Consider the following 15686-nt stretch of genomic DNA (forward strand, 5'->3'; position numbering starts at 1 on the left):
CAGTCCAGCTTTGTGGCAGGTGCCTGTAGTCCTAGCTACTTGAGAGACTGAGGCAAAAGAATCATTTGAGCCCAAGAGTTTGAGGTTGCTATGAACTATGACACCAAAGTGAGACTATGTCTAAAAAAGAAAAAAAAGGATATTTGAGGCGAGAATTGAAAATAAGTAAGACAATTATGTGACTACTTGGTGAAGTGGCATAATGACCAAAGTAGAGGGAACTAGTAGAGTCATGTTCCAGCAAGACCAGGTAGCCAGTACAGATGGACACAGGAGATTGAAGAGGAACATACAAGAAAAAGAGGTTAGACTGGCCATTTAGGGCCAAGTCTTTTTTTTTTTTTTTTTTCTTTTTTTTTTGTAGAGACAGAGTCTCACTTTATTGCCCTCGGTAGAGTGCCATGATGTCACAGGACTCACAGCAACCTCCAGCTCTTGGGCTTCCACGATTCTCCTGCCTCAGCCTCCCGAGCAGCTGGGACTACAGCCACCTGCCACAACGCCCGGCTATTTTTTGGTTGCAGTTTGGCCGGGGCTGGGTTTGAACCCTCCACCCTCAGTATATGGGGCCGGTGCCCTATTCACTGAGCCACAGGCGCCACCCTAGGGCCAAGTCTTGTAAGGTGGCACCAGGCACTGCAAGGATTTCAGCTATCCTCAGAAAAATGGAGTGACAATGCAGAGTTTTCACCAAATATTGTCATTTTCTTTCTTTCTTTTTTCGTTTTTTTTTCTGAGAGTTTGTTACCCTCGGTAGAGTGCCATAGGGTCATAGCTCACAGCAACCTCAAACTCTTGGGCTTGAGTGATTATCTTGCCTCAGCCTCTTGAGTATATGCAACTACAGGTGCCTGCCACAACACCTGCCTGTTTTTAGAGATGGGGTCTTGCTCTTGCTCAAGTATGTCTTGAACTCCTGAGCTCAAGCAATCCACCAAACAAGAGTGACATGGGCCGATGACTTGAGAATTGCAGAAGAGTAAAGGTGGGAGCAGGTAGATAATGAAAAAGAATAAGATTCTTGATACACTTAGAAGATGAAGCCAGCAGGAGTGTTTCCAGAATGTGTTAAAGATGACTTTGAGGATTGTGGCCTCAGAAGGATGCTACAAATTCTAAAGGACACTTGACCTATCACTTCAATGAATAAATAATAATAAGCACAGGTAAGTGGTATCTAAAGGTTAACAGACTTCGAGCCACATCTATTAAGAGCAAAAGAATACATTATGTAGGGTGCCACCTGTGGCTCAGTGAGTAGGGCACCAGCCCCATATACCAAGGGTGGCAGGTTCGAACCGGGCCCTGGCCAAACTGCAATAAAAAAACAGCCAGGCGTTGTGGCAGGCGCCTGAAGTCTCAGCTACTCAGAAGGCTGAGGCAAGAGAATTGCCTAAGTCCAAGAGCTGGAGATTGCTGTGAGCTGTGATGCCATGGCACTCTAGTGAGGGCAACAAAGTGAGACTCTGTCTCTTAAAAAAAAAAGAAAAGAATACATTATATATCCTGATTATACTTAGTATGATTAAAAAAACACATTAATAGGTAAATACAGGGTGTCTATAGTTTCTATGCAATTTAATATGTTAAACTATTTTAAATTGCACATGAACTTTATGTCTACCTTGTATATCTGTTCCAACTTACATACAAATTCAAGTTAAGAACATACAGAGCCTACCTCATTCATAACCAAGGAACTGCCTGTATTTTGAAAATATTTTTACTTTGTGTAAAAAAAAGTTATTGACATTATTAAAAGTCTACATGGCTCAAAGGGGTAGGGTGCCAGCCCCATATGCCGGAGGTGGTGGGTTCAAACCCAGCCCCGGCCAAAAACTGCAAAAAAAAAGTCTACATTTTGGGGCAGCGCCTCTGGCTCAGTGAATAGGGTGCTGGTCTTATATACTAAGGGTGGCGGGTTCAAACCCGAACCCAGCCATACTGCAACAAAAAAATAGCTGGGTTTTGTGGTGGTATAGGCGAAAGGCCTATATGCCTCTGTGCCCACCAATCTGAGAGTGAGCAGAGATGAATTCTTACTTTGCACAGTCAGGCAGAAACTGGGGCTGAACGCTAACTAGGCCATTAAGCCTGAGGGCTTTGGAGGTGAAAGTCCAGTGCTCAGAAGCTGGCCATGGGGCTGGGGTGTGCAAACAGGCCATTGGTAAGTCCTAGGAATCTCCAGGCTGTGGTTTTGTAAGATAAGGTCTCTGCCTCCAGGTGATTTGGGCCTCCAGAGAGCAGAAGAACAATTAACCTTTTCTCTGCAGCAGTCTTGTGACTTAGCAGTTTACAGGAAAAGTGGCTAACGGCATGTTTTTTCAGGACTACTAATTTTAAATATAAGAGAAAGAATGAGTATGAGTATCAATTGATCAGTAGATTAGCAGATTTCAAGAAAGGGTTAATTTGTTTTTACAATATACCTGTGAAGTGATTGGGTGATTATTGATTAACAGTGTGTACATGCAGAACTGGCTATTTAAGCTGGTCAGAAATAAAGAAGTTTGCTACATGCCACCAGAGCTTGTAGTCATCTTTGCCTCACACTATTTCAATAGGCAGGTCTAACCTCCATGTCATCAACCACCCGAATGGCCATCACACAGCCTGGTGGGTGCCTGTAGTCTCAGCCCAAGAGCTGGAGGTTTCTGTGAGCTGTGACACCACGGCACTCTACTGAAGGTGACAAAGCTAAACAAAACAAAAAACCCTACATTTTGTAGATTCTGAATAATTCTCAAGACTGTATGCATTAAATCACATCATGTCTGTGATTAACAGTAAACTAATCCACTACTGTGCACAGGAATAGATGATACAGGAATGATCACAAAAAATAATGAAAGACAAGAGTCCATGGAGATCCAAATCTTTTCTGCTTTTGTACATATTTTAAAATAGCCACTTTGAAAGATAAAGTATGCCTTTCCATCAGTAATTTTATATGTGGAGAAAGCCAAATTTAAAAGGATAAGAGCACACATATTTCAATGTATCAAAACAAAAGAATGTACATCTTACATACAGTAGAATCTTTGTAAGTTGACCACTGAAGGGACTATAACTGGTCAATATGTACAGGTGGTCAACATAAGGTATGGGGCCTACTGTACTGACAGATACATGTGGTGCATGTCTGGTCAACGAAAATGAGGTCAACTTAAAGAGGTGGTAAATGTAGGGAAGTGATCAATTATGGAGGTTCTAGTGCATTATCAGTTAAGAGGATTGTTGGCTAAATCACAAAAGCCACATTTCATGAGCCAGATCTGTCTTCATTTGATCCATCTTATATTACCTGTGCAGTGATGGCCTTGAAGGAATCAGGGCAGCGGGGTTAAAGAAATCCATAAAATCCTTCAGTTATTTCTCTGTCTTGAACTAAACTAAGATACACAATTCTGAAGGCCCTTAAATTCTGGTACACAGTGAGGTAGCAGTCATATTGACTGTAATATACACATATGAGGGTGCATTTTAGAAGAGGAACATTCCATCTAGTTTGCTGCAGTCAGCTCCACTCCCTACACATCAACCCAATCTTTCTGTACCAGTTATGGTTCTCTTGGGCCACTGTAATTTTACAGCTAGTAAAATACTAGCTGATACTAGCTGAGTGAACTAGGTTCCAGGGTGCACAGCCCCTTTGCAGGACCTAAATAAGAGATTTTTAAGATTGCAAGGCATTTTGTGATACCCCCCAATAAAGAAGATAAACATTACGCTGTCTCCAGAAGCGCTGAAAATTATCACAATTGCCTATTCTTCAGATTGATCTCTAAGCCCAGACCTCTTGTATCTAGTCAAAAATATTAGGCCCAGAACACTTAACAATCTCTCCTAGGAGGTCTTAGTAGCAAATGCAAAGTAGGCCAAAATGGAGGCGCTATATACTCTGTCCCAATATTGTTTCCCTCTGAAGTTTGGACTCTCCAGAGTTATTTACCAATTTAAAGTAGTAGTGTCCAATTATACTAAAAACTCCTTGACAGGGAATAAAACTTCTCGGGTTAAAGATATTTAAACAAAAGGCCTTAATTATTGCACAAAGCAGTAACTAGGCAGATCCTGCTTTGGTGTCATAGAAGGTGAAAATACTCCATCAGAAGTATTGCCTAAGACCAACAATGTTCCTGCAAAAGGCAATCCTTCCCTGCAAACTGCCAACAGAACTCAGATCAGGTCCTGGGGTCAGTGCTGGATTTGGTCCTTGGCCTATCTACTAAGAGAGGAAAAAGTAGAATTAAAAGCTCAGGCTACTTGTGATTTCTTCCAACAAATGGAAGTCTGCCTCTCTGAGCACTTTGGGGTGGGGACTGATGTTTATTTACTCTGAGGCACTGCCAGATAGTAGAAGGTAGAAATGAAATGGCTTCAGTCACAGAAATTGGCAGCAATATGAATTGGGCAAGACACTTCAGCAGGCTGAGAGATTACAACATAGCTCACATAGCTTTCCACATACCTAAACTTATGGGGAATGTTCAGATATTCATATATATGAGATACAAGGCTCTTGTCAAAGCTTAGTCCTCTGTGTCATCATACTGAGCAAGGAAAAAAGCACATTTGTTGTACATATAAGGCCTTCATCCTATGAGAACTTGAGTGTTAAATGTGACTAAAGAATTTGCCACATTCAGTGCAAATAAGCTCTCCTACATTGATAGAGATCAGAGATTTGACTATAGCATCTCCCACATTCACTGCACTTATAAGGCCTTTGTCTAGTGTGAACTGCCTTGTGTAGAATGAGCTGGGGTTTGTGGCTAAAACACTTCCCACATTCACTGTACTCGTATGGCCTTTCTCCAGTGTGAATTCTTTGATGTCGAATGAGGATAACTGGTGAAAGGATGTTCTACATTCATTGCAATCATAAGACCTCTCTCCAGTGTGAATTCTTTGATGTCTAATAAGCTCAGATATATAGCAAAAGGATTTCCAATATTCTCTATACTCATGAGGACTCTCCTGTATGAACTCATAGATGCTGAAGGAGGGAACACCTCTGGCTAAAGGATTTCCCACATTCACTGTACTTCTAGGGCCTTTCTCCAGTGTGAACTCTCAGATGCTTAAGGAGACCAGAACACTGGGTAAAGAATTTCCTACATTCACTGCACTCACAAGGCCTTTCAGTAGTATGAACTGCTTGGTGCCACATCAAGTGAATTTTGCGGATAAAGGATTTCCCACATTCACCACACTCATAAAGCCTTACTCTATTATGAACTGTATGAACTGTCTGGTGTCCAATGAGGACAGTTTTGCAACTAAATGATTTCCACATTCACTGCACTCCTAAGGTCTTGCTCTAGTACAGCGGTTCTCAACCTGTGGGTTGTGACCCACAGGAACTGTATTAAAGGGTCGTGGCATTAGGAAGGTTGAGAACTACTGCTCTAGTATGAACACTACTATGTAAAAAATGCCAAAACTAAAGTTTTTCCACATTCACTGCACTCATAAGGCTCTTCTCCAGTGTGAACTCTTTGGTGTTGAATGAAGACAGATTTCTGGCTAAATGACTTCCCACATTCATTACACTCACAAGGTCCTTCTCCAGTGTGAACTCTTTGGTGCTGAATGAGGTAGGTATTGGAACTAAATGTTTTCCCACATTGATTGCACTCATAAGGCTGTGCTCTAGCCTGGGCTATTTTGTATGGAGTGCAGATTGTGAGGTGGCAAGACCCCCATAGCCCAGGAGGTATGTTCAAGGAATGACCCCAAAAATGCTTTTCCTCCCTTCCTGAAACAATACTTCCCCTTGCTCCCTCTGTCAGAAGTCACTTAGCTTCTGCATATCTTTTGCCTAAAAGCACATAGCTTCTTTCCTTAAAGTTAATCTTTACCTCATGTACTATTACTTCTCAACCTTGTAAGAGGAAAATATTCCCACTTGCTTTTCCTGCTGATTTGTAACATTGTTAGTACAGCAACCTAGTTTAGATACTACATAAAGCTGTTCACACAGTTCAGTGCTGGCTGCAGCAAAACTTTTGTGATAAAGGTTAGCATAACAAGTAAAGGATTTCCCACATTCACAGCATTCATAAGGCCTTTCTCCAGTGTGAAAATTTTGGTGCTGAAAGAAAGCAGATCTCTGGTGAAAGGATTTGCTACATTCTCTGTAGTCATAGGCCTTTCTCCTATGTGAACTCTTTGGTGTCAAACAAACAGATATTTCTGGTGAAAGATTTCCCACACTTGTTGACTCATTAGGCCTTTCTCCAGTGTGAAATCTTTGATATTGAATGAATACAGATTTCCTGCTAAAAGATACACCAGATTCAATGCATTTAAGGGACTTTTTTCCAGTGGGAAGTCTGTACTGTCCAATGCTTCTATGTAGCTTCTCACTTTTGGGAGTGGCAGCTGGAGAAGGCATGAGGTGGCTGGAAAGTCCTTCCCAAGCTCCCTAAAGGTGAAGGGCTTCCCTGACACATGGAATCTACAGTTCGTTACAAGTGAGGCCTGGGACACATCCATTTTTAAGAGCTTCTCTCCACTAACATTCTAGAGCTGATAAGGGTTTGTACTCAACCAGAAACCTCTTGATGCCCCATCATGTCTGATTTTTTTCTAGAGAATATGGCTTGGAGCTCAGCCAGGTGTGAAAATATTTTTTAGGACTAGGACACACATATCACACGGGTGTTATGGGTGATATGGATGGATCTGTTTTTGGAATCCTGACTTTTGATAGTCATTCCACATAAATTCTGTGTGCAGAAGGTGGCTCCTCATCTTCTCCACAATGACAGTCTGAAAGAAGAAAAATACTGATGAGATGCAGGCTGAATATGGAGGGAGGGACTAGTGCCATCACAAATGTGTGTCAGACATACTGAAGGATGAATCAATTGGAATGTTCACAGGATATAAAAGTTGGTGGCAACTTGAGGAGAGGGACTCTAAAGGTAACACAATGGGGGTGGTGTTAAGAAATGAAAGGCACAAATATGGGTCACATTTCAGAAAGGAGAGGCAGGGTCTCTGACTCACCCCTGTGCCAAGAGCCTTCATCAGGACTTGTCAGCTGGTAACACAGCATGATACTGAGGTTACTGGTTTGAAGCCTCAGAAAAATCCAATGGGAACCTAGCACGTGGCGTGTAAGGACTATCTAAAAATTGGACACACTTAACAACACATTATGTGTGGATGAGTGATGGAGAGCACTGTGTGTGTGTACACACACACAGAGTCTCACTTTGTCGCCCCTGGTAGAGTGCCATGGCTTCATAGCTCACAGCAACCTCAGACTCTTGGGCTCAAGTGATTCTCTTGCCTCAGCCTCCAGAGTAACTAGGACTACAGACTCCCACCATAGCACCTGGCTATTTTTAGAGATTGGGGTCTCGCTCTAGCTCAGGTTGGCCTTGAACTTGTGAACTTAGGCAATGTGCCCACCTCAGCCTCCCAAAGTGCTGGGATTACAAGCATGAGCCATCGCACCCAGCAAACCATTATAGAAGTTGCAGCAAAGAGACAACCAGTGATCCATGGAGGCTAGACAAGGGGAACAACTAGGAACTGAGAGACAGAGATGAAATAAAGAGTCACGTATGAGGGGAAAATGTGGAAGTAAAGAAAGCACTAAACTCTGAAAATACTGAACAGGCTCATGGTATGACTAGAAAACAACCCTTGTGTCTTACCCTCCGGTAAGTTTTCACTCATCAGAACCAGGCTTCCTTTGCTGTATCTTACTATGTCCACCCTGTAAAGCAACCAGAGCCATCCCCTTAACCCAGTTGTGCAACTATACAATTATGGGACCTGCATAATGTAGAACCTAAAGGGAAGACTAGAGACAGGAGTGGTACACACTGGCATGGAGTAACTTAGCACATGACAAACTATAGGATAGAAAAATATCACAAGAAGTGGCGGTGCCTGTGGCTCAAAGGAGTAGGGCGCTGGCCCCATATGGCAGAGGTGGTGGGTTCAAACCCAGCCCTGGCTGAAAAAAAAAAAAAATCACAAGAAGCTGGGTCTTTCTTGAAAAGCCTATGGACCAGACAGCGCCTGTGGCTCAGTGAGTAGGGTGCCAGCCCCATATCCAAAGGGGGTGGGTTTGAACCCGGCCCTGGACAAAATGCAACCAAAAAATATCCAGCCTTTGTGGCAGGTGCCTATTGTCCCAGCTACTTGGGAGGCTGAGGGAAGAGAACTGACTAAGAGCTGGAGGTTGCTATGAGCTGTGACTCCATGTCACTCTACCGAGGGCGACGGAGTGAGATTCTTGTCTCTTAAAAAGAAAGAAAGAAAGAAAAGCCTATGAACCAATTAAATAGTAACCATGACAATGCCTGCAATTCATGACACAATCATGCTGACAAAATGTTAGCTAAAGGAAATACCCACAACAGAGGTCTCATGGATGTGGACACAGTCATGCTACCAGTGAAAGTAAAAAGATGGATCCCTTAGACTGACTGCAAGTTTCCTGACTCCTGAACCCTGCCCTGCACACCTGGAGGCAGCAGGTAGTAGGGTAATTTGAAGTGCTTTACTAGGGGCAGTACACACAGCTTGGTGTTGTCCCCCATAGGATATATACCAAAAAAGTGGAAGTCAACAGAGTCCATGATCTGGCTTTGGGATAGACAGAACTGTCTCAGGAATAGGAAAAGAAACAGAGACCAAAAAAGAACACCAGAAGGAATAGGAGGGCCTTACCCAGGGATGCTATAAGCACAAAGTTCTCCAGCATCACATTAGGGTATAGGAGCGTCTGAGCCTCATCAAGGAGCTCCCATTCTTCTGGAGAAAAGTAAATGGCCATATCCTTGAAGATCACAAAACAAAATCCTGTCATGATGGACATGATTAATTCCATGATCTGCATCTCTCCTAGGACCAAAATTCACGCCCCCACACACTTATCCCCTGGTTGCTCTCTCCTCTCATCCCCACGTCAGAGAACACAACAGACCTCTCAATACCACTGTTGCCCAGTTGGTCTTCATGGTGCTTTTGGTCACTGTGGGTCCTCTCACAGCAACAACAGGCAGGTGGACAGATATCTAAGTTCTCAGCCTTCCTTGCAGGGAACCACCCTCTCTTGTCAGACAATTGCCCTGGAATTCCCCCAGAATGTGGTTCCCAAACACACCCAAGGATGTAGGTTCACACTTCACTTACATCCTCAATGCCATAAGTTCACACTCCCTCTGCATGTGCCATCATCCTTTCCACTTCACCTCTCTCCCCCAACTGCATTCTCATAGTTACCTCCACCCCAATCCTATAACAGGCATTTCCTTGGCCATCCTGCATCTAACTTAGCACAAGGCAACCAGGAAGGGCTTGCAAATTGAAGAGAATCTAATACTACCGAGACCTCTGATGGTCTCCACTGTCATAAACAGCCCATATCCTTCTTTTAAGGCCTCCCAACTGGACTCTGTTCCTTTATTCAACTTCAGCCACTTAGAACCACCTGCAGACCTCAGATATATAGACCCTTTACCACTTTTATTGCTCTTGATAACTACCTTCCTCTCTTGCTACTTTTTATCCAAAATCTTGCCCCACTAGCCCAGGTCAGTGACTCTCCCAGATAACAACTTGTGTACCTAAAGTTATCTACCTGCATGACTGAAATTCCCCAGATACAGCAAAAGTTGTAAGATCCTGGAATGAGACCCCTGCCCCCACCCCCACCCCCAATGGGCCCTACCCTTCTCCTTTCTGACCTGGCCTTAATATTATCATCAGGACCTAGATTTTCTCTACTAAATGGGACACACCTTGCTATGGCTGAATGTTTCTATCAACTCCCAAATTTGTATGTACAAGCACTAACACAATGAAACCTAACAATGTGACAGTATCTGTAGATGGGGTCTTTGGTTCCTGATCAGATTCAGAAAAGTGTGGGACCCTCATGATGAGATTAGTATCCTTTTAAGAATAAAAAGATCTCCTGCTCTTTCCACATGCTCCCTTCCAGAAAAAGCAATGTAAAGATACAGCAAGAAGGCAGACGTTGCAATCCATGAAGCCAGCCTTCACCATGAGGGTCCCACACTTTCCACCTTATCTGAATCAGGAGTGATGTTCTGGACATACTTCACTGACCCTTAGGCTCTAATTGCAAAAACCAATCTGCAGTAACCATGACTTGGACTTCCAAGACTCTGGGAACTGTGAGAAATGAAAATTTTGTTGTTTAAGCCATCAATTCATAGTATTTTATTATAAACCTAAGCAGATTAAGATACTTGCTATCCAAACACCATCTGCGCATGTCTCCTTCCTGCAGTCTTCATCAGAGTCCACCTGACTCTGGCCACTGGATATATACCTACTCATTTATTCCTTGAAAATCTCAGCTTTAATATGGATATAACAAACTCAAAATATTCTGAATGAACCTTAATCCTACTACCTACTTACCCTTTCAATAGATTGACCTATCTTTCCAGCTGCTGAACCCAAAACTTTTGCACTCTTTTTTTTCTCTTACTCTCATTACCAGAAAAATCAGAGCAGAACTTACAATCCAGAATTGAACCATTTCTACCATGTTGTGGATAGTACTCTCTTCTACACCATCAATATTAACCCGGACTACTGAAGTAGCCTCTGCCCTGGTCTTGCTACCACTGCCCTCAAAGCCACAATCTGTTTTCTGTGCTCAGCCATGGGGAACCTGATGAGGGTGAGGTCAGTTCACTTCTCTGCTCTGCTACATACCTTCCTTTGCTCCCATTACCTTCAAAGTAAACTCCAAATATCAACCAGCTATGCATACTTGACCCCTGAACTCTACTCTATATTCCCATGAGAAACAAAAGAGATTTCAAGATCCTGTCTCAAAAAAAAAAAAATAGCTTTATCACACTGGTACACAGGGTCACCTGGGTGTGGTGCTCACAGCCTGTTCATGGAAATGTTGAGACATCAGAATAATATGAAGTTTTAAAATTTTATAATACATCCCTGAAGAAGCCACGACCTACATTCTTTTCCACTAGTCCCACAACCCTCTTCACTCCTTTCATTCTTTGCCACTAGTCCAACAATCTTTTCATTCCAAACATTCTCAACTTCGTTCAATTCCTTAAAAGTCCTCAAGTGGCTTTCCAAACCCAGAGAATACCTACGTTATAAAGTGGAGATTATTTTCCCTTCACTTCACCCACTTTAGTTAGAATTTAATATATAAAACTTCTGTTGGCTTAAAATTCCAATCAGTACTGAATTTCTACCCCCAAACTTCCAAATCCATCCTATACTCTACATTATATGATCATGAGATTCCCTGAACTATTCTAGTGAATAATATTATACAATCTTTAAAACCATCTTTTGTATAACAAGGACATTACTTTTATTGGAATAAAAAAAAGCTAAAACCATCTTTTGTAAATATTTGTACACTTCTTTTCTTGGCTTCCCTATAAGAACTACTGTAGTAGGATTATTGCTGTTATTGAATTCTACATTCTAATTTCACTGAAGATAATGCAGCATCACATATAAAAAATATATAAATATAAACGGTGGTTAAACAGATCAAAGAATACTTGTGGAGGACATTTATAGCCAAGAATCCATATAGGAGGTTGAGGTGGGTGGATTGCTTGAGCTTAGGAGTTCAAGACCAGCCTGAGCAAGAATGAGACGCCTGTCTCTACAAATAGCCAGGTGTTGTGGCAGGTGCCTATAGCCTCAGCTTCTTAGGAGGCTAAGGCAAGAGGATTGCTTGAGCCTAAGAGTTTGAAGTTGCTGTGACCTATGATGCCACAGCAGTCTACCAAGGGTGACAAAGTGAAACTCTGCCTAAAAAAAAAAAAAAAAAAAAGGCTGATTAAAAAAAAAAAAAGTCCAGGCTAGGTGCCTGTGGCTCAAGCTGCTAAGGCGCCAGCCACATATACCTGAGCTGGCGGGTTCAAATCCAGCCTGGGCCTGCCAAACAATGATGGCTGGAACCAAAAAATAGCTGGGCGTTGTGGTAGGCACCTGTAGTCCCAGCAACCTGGGAGGCAAAGGCAGGAGAATCGCTTGAGCCCAGGAGTTGGAGGTTGCTGTCAGTTACGATGCCAGGGCAACAGCTTGTGGCTCTGTCTCAAAATAAAAAAAAAATCCATATAGGAATTTTTTTTTCAAGCTAATAAGTCAAAGCAGAACTGGTACTGGCTGTGTATATCTCTTTTATCTGTCACATCTTTTCCACTGTGGTTGTGGTATATGGATGTTGAGTGTTTTAGAATGTCAGTAGCCCACACCATGTCTGTAGGGTGCATGTGAAGTATCCCCAGCATGAGCTGAGGTATGTCACTATCACACTCCTGTTCCAAATTTCTGTGATGTGCACATGTACTTGTCCAGGCTGGTCTATAGTGTCATCAGTGTACACCCATCACATCTGATACCCGAATGTGTTCCTAGATTGTGCCACTGTGTGCTGACAAAACATACAGTGTGTTTCTAGGTGTGTCACCATCATACATCAGTTCCTGTTCAGATCTCAGTCACCCATTTCAGTATCTGCTTTACAGAAAAACTGAGGGAAGGATCAGCATGTGAAGAATATGTTTCAGAAAAATAAAAAAGAAAAGAAATTATACATTAAATTATATTTTGTCTGGCTTTATCAGTAAATTAAACAACTAATGTGCATAAGAATACAAAAAAAAACAAGAATGGTCATAAAGAATGGAAAACTTACATACTAAAGGTGGTCATACTGACTCCACCATTTAAGTCCTCATGCCTTAGTGGCAGGAAATATAGGAGAAAACTAAAGGCCATTTCCACCTCAGTTAACATTGCTGGCTCAAGCACAAAAGCCACATCTGTGGAAAGGAATCTCCATTCTCTTCATCTTTACTTTATTGTCTATATAGTAATGCCCTTGAGGTAAACAGGCTAAGACAGTCTAGAGAAATCCATAAAGCCCTCTTTTTCTCTGTTTTAAGCTATACAAGATAGACAGTTCTAAAGACACCAAGATTTCTATACAGACTGGTCCCACTGAGCCAGAGTCATTGGAAAATTTATAGGTGAACCTTCAGAAAAGGTACATTCCATCCATTTTATGGCAGTCTATTCCATTCCCTATTATTCAACCCAATGTTTCTAAATCAATTATGCTCCCACCCCTGGGTCCCTGTTGTTTTATAGCTAGTGACATGAGAATACTGAATTCCAGGTTTCAAGACACATTTAGATCCACTATAGGATCTAAATAAGGAATTCTCAACATTGCAAGAAATTATGTGATCTCCTCAATAAATAAGAAAAACTTCATGTTTTCTCCAAAAGCAATGGAAATTTTCACAACTGCCCCTACTCCCCAAACAGATCTCTGATCCCACAGGCCTCCAGAATCTGGGGAAAAAAACAGGAACCGAAAAGTCTAGCAGCAGTCTCTCTCAGAAGGCCTTCCTAACAATGCAAACTCTGCAAAAATGTAGTGATAACATTCTGACAATACTATCCCCACTGGACACAAAGCCTGGCTCTCACAAAAGTTATTTACTCCTTTAAATTAGTAAAGTCCCAGGCAGGTACAGTGGCTCATGCCTATAATCCTGGCACTTTGGGAGGCCAAGGCAGGTAGATTGCCTGAGCTCAGGAGTTTGAGACCAGCCTAAGCAAGAGTGAGATTCCAGCTCTATAAACACCCAGACATTGTGGCAGGCACCTGCAGTCCCAGCTACTTGGGAGGCTGAGGCAAGAGGATCACTTGAGCCCAAGAATTTGAGGTTGCTGTGAACTATCATGCCACAGCAGTCTACCAAGTATGACAATGTGAGGCTCTATCTCAAAAAAAAAAAAAAAAAAAAATCAGTGAATTCCTATTATCCTATCAAACTACTTCACAATGAATAAAGTTTCTAACTTTGAAGGTCTTTATTATTGCACAAAACAGTAAATATGCAATAGGCAGTTACTGATTTAGTGACTTAGAAACTGAAAAAACTTAAGTAGAAGCATCACCTGAGACCAATAACCTCCCTGAAAAAGTCAGTTCATCTCTGCAAGCCTCCAGCAGGACACAGATCAGGTGTTAGGGCCCAAATTGGGGTGGTCTATGTACTAAGTAACAAGATAATAAGGAATGAGAATAAGAACTCAGGTTACTTAAGATTTCCTCCAACAAATGAAAGCAACCTGCCTCCCTGAGCTCTTTGGGATGGTTATCTGATACATACACTGCAGATCTTGCCAGGTAGTAGAGATGAAATTGCTTCAATCAAAGAAACTAGCTCTAAAATGAATCTGGAAAGAGCCCTGGAAAGTTGAGAGACCACACCATAGCAACACATGATTCCCACATACCTCAAACTTACAGGGAATCCGTACTCATCAGATATATAAGATTGGAGAAGACTCTTCTCAAAGACTAGCTTTCAGCATCAGCATATTGAGAAATATATTCATACATCTCTGAAGCCTCTATCCCATAGAAACTTTTCACTGTTAAATGTGATAAAAAAGTTTGCCACATTCACTGCACATGACCTCTCCTGTGTTAAAAGAAGCCAGAATTTCAGTTAAAGGATTGTCCATATTCACTGAACTTGTAAGGCCTTACTCCAGTGTGAAGTCTTGAGTTGAATGAGGACAGTTTGTGGGGGTAGGATTTCCCACATTAAATGCACTCATATGACCTTTCTCTAGTGTGAAATTCCTACAGAAGATAGGAAGAGCTTAGGCTGAAGGATTTCCCACACTCACTGGATACATAAGACATTTCATTAGTGGTGAATTGTCTGATATCACATTAGGTAAACTTTGTGGATAAAGGATTTTCCACATTCACTGTACTCCTAAGGCATTCTTTAGTGTGAACCATTTGATGTTGAATGATGATAGACGACTCACAAAAGGATTTGCCACATTCACTGCAGCCATAGGTCCTTTCTCCAGTGTGAATTCTCTGATGTTGAATGAGGGCAGATATCTGGTGAAAAGATTTGTCACACTCACTGCATGTGTAAGGTCCTTCCCCAGTGTGAACTGTCTTATGTTCAATGAGGTAGTTTTTGCAGGTAAAAGATTTCCCACATTCACTACACTCATAAGGCCTTTCTTTAGTGTGAACTGTCTTGTGTTGAATGAGGACAGATTTCTGGCGAAAAGATTTCCCACATTCACTACACTCATATGGCCTTTCTCCAATGTGAACTCCCAGATGCAGAAGGAGGGCAAAACTTTGGCTAAAGGATTTCCCACATTTGCTGCATTTATAAGACCTTTCATTAGTATGAACTGTCTGGTGTCTCACTAGGTGAGATTTATAGATGAAGGATTTCCCACATGCATTGCTCTCAAAAGGTCTTTCTGCAGTGTGAACTCTTTGATGTCAAAGGAAGACAGATAACTGGCAAAAGGATTTGCCACATTCACTGCAGCCATAAGGCTTTTCTCTAGTGTGAACTCTTTGATGTCGAATAAGGACAGATATCTGGTGAAAAGATTTGCCACACTCCCTGCACTCATACAATCTTTCTCCAGTGTGAACAGTCCTGTGTTCAATTAGGTAGTTTTTGTGAGTAAAAGATTTCCCACATTCACTATATTCATAGGGTCTTTCCCCAGTGTGAATTCTCAGATGCTGAAGAAGGGCAGAGCTTTGACTGTAGGATTTCCCACATTCGCTACACTCATAAGGCTTTTCTCCAGTGTGAACCATGTGGTGTTGAATGAGG

The sequence above is a fragment of the Nycticebus coucang genome, chromosome 10, assembly GCF_027406575.1.
Source record: "Nycticebus coucang isolate mNycCou1 chromosome 10, mNycCou1.pri, whole genome shotgun sequence".
NCBI lineage: Eukaryota > Metazoa > Chordata > Mammalia > Primates > Lorisidae > Nycticebus > Nycticebus coucang.